We start from the raw sequence: 2,500 nt of genomic DNA, 5'->3' as shown, positions 1-2,500 counted from the left end.
TTGGTCGGGTTCGAGAGAGGCGCAATCGCCCGGAGTTTGGCGAGTAGACGCTTTAGGTGCGACCACCCGTGCTCCCAACTGAGCTTGCCGCTGCCGACAGAGGCCCGGGAGCGTGCTGTCGTGGCATTGCCGGCGGGAGACAACACGCGCCACCTACGGTGGCCGGCAGCTCCAACGCCAGCGCCACAGAAGGACAAAAGCCCCACTTGGGTGCCGAAGCGAACTCTCCCAGCACAGCGCACGCGCCAACACGTCCGCACAGCTGCGATACAATCCACCTGCGAGAACCGCAGAGGCGACCGAGCAGCAGACGGCGTCGCGGCGCCGAGCGCCGGGCGGCGGCGCATCCTCAGCGCACACAGTCCTCAATCGGACCAGCACACTGCAGATGTCCACCGCGCTTCGCACCGGGCCCGCGAGGACCTACTTTGGCCGCACGGCGCCGCGTGCAGGGTGCGCCGGCGCGCAGCTGCGCCGCCTGCCGCCTCCGTCGGCCGGCGCGCCTGCCACTGGCCGCCCCCACCAGCCGGCTGTAGCGCGTGCGCCCACGCACCGCGCGGCCAGCACGCCGGGAGGCCCCCCCTCACCGGCCGGGGACGGTCCCACCCAGCCACCGCCGCGTATCGCTTCACACCCACATGCCATTCACGTTCGTGGGCATGGTGGGTATCGCTGAAACAACCGGTTGGTAGCTCAACCGATCGTCGCCATCACTGATTCACCTCTAGCGAGAACAACCGCACCACAACGGTTTACCAGTTCTTCATTTGCGTAACGTCACCAGCAAACGTAGACGTCCATCGCCATTTGCAAATTCAACGATTGTTGCATGCCTGTGTCAGGTGTCACGACACACTATGTCTGCCCACATACACGCAACAACATGTGCACGCTTCGCGAACACGTGGAAGGTGGCCCCCGTACGTATGCGATGTCCATTGCGCGAACGACTGTCAACCGGCCTCTGTCGCATGTCGCAGATGTGGAACGCAGTGCACCATGCTATCACGGTGTGTGAGAAGAGACGACTACGTCTGACAACACGCGCCACTACATCAACAGACGGCTCATGGTGATCGCCATCCACGGCATACCATACTGCAATCCAGCTCTTATAGGGAGACGACACGTAGCTGAGTGCACAATATTTGGACCGTATGGTTCGCCGTTGTTGGCGCAGTCGTGGTACGGTCACACATGTACCACGATGTATCATTCAGTACATGAGGACCAATGTGCAGTACAGTGTGTGATTTGGACGTACAACATCAGCGGACAGTTGACACAAGCCGTACCACAACGTAGGCTGTGCTTCGCCATGCGAATGCCAATGAACAACTGCGAAGGGCATTGAGCATGTACGTCCTGCTGCCGTCCGCATTACAGTGTATAGCTGCAAGGTGTTTAACATGAAGCGATACTCTGGGGACCGGGCAGTGCGAGTAGCAAACTATATTGCGGGGGTTGCAGTTAGGCAACACTACACTAATTTAACGCGTCGTATGACAATTACAGAGCAGGTTAAGGCCCAACGTGTGTTGGGTTAAGGCGCAACGTGGGTTGGGTTAAGGCGCAACGTGGGTTAGGTTAAGGCGCAACGTGGGTTGGGTTAAGGCGCAACGTGGGTTAGGTTAAGGCGCAACGTGGGTTAGGTTAAGGCGCAATATAGGTTAGGTTAAGGCGCAATATAGGTTAGGTTAAGGCGCAATATAGGTTAGGTTAAGGCGCAATATAGGTTAGGTTAAGGCGCAATATAGGTTAGGTTAAGGCGCAATATAGGTTAGGTTAAGGCGCAATATAGGTTAGGTTAAGGCGCAATATAGGTTAGGTTAAGGTACAATATGGGTTAGGTTAAGGCGCAATATAGGTTAGGTTAAGGTACAATATGGGTTAGGTTAAGGTACAATGTGGGTTAGGTTAAGGTACAATGTGGGTTAGGTTAAGGCGCAATATAGGTTAGGTTAAGGTACAATATGGGTTAGGTTAAGGTACAATGTGGGTTAGGTTAAGGTACAATGTGGGTTAGGTTAAGGTACAATATGGGTTAGGTTAAGGCGCAATATAGGTTAGGTTAAGGTACAATATGGGTTAGGTTAAGGCGCAATATAGGTTAGGTTAAGGTACAATATGGGTTAGGTTAAGGTACAATGTGGGTTAGGTTAAGGTACAATGTGGGTTAGGTTAAGGCGCAATATAGGTTAGGTTAAGGTACAATATGGGTTAGGTTAAGGTACAATGTGGGTTAGGTTAAGGTACAATGTGGGTTAGGTTAAGGTACAATGTGGGTTAGGTTAAGGTACAATGTGGGTTGGGTTAAGGTACAATGTGGGTTAGGTTAAGGTACACATTGTTGTAAGGAAAGGTGTATTGGGGGGGGGGGGGGGGCGGCGGCGGCGGCGGCGGCCGGTTTGTTGATTGTGATTATAGTAAGTGGATGCCTGCGGCATCATCTGATTTGCCACGTCAGGATGCACCTTTGGCTCATGACAGGCGGCGCTCT

This window comes from Schistocerca serialis, unplaced genomic scaffold (assembly GCF_023864345.2).
Source record: "Schistocerca serialis cubense isolate TAMUIC-IGC-003099 unplaced genomic scaffold, iqSchSeri2.2 HiC_scaffold_1173, whole genome shotgun sequence".
NCBI classification, from domain to species: domain Eukaryota; kingdom Metazoa; phylum Arthropoda; class Insecta; order Orthoptera; family Acrididae; genus Schistocerca; species Schistocerca serialis.
Note: the sequence above shows the minus strand (reverse complement) of the source record.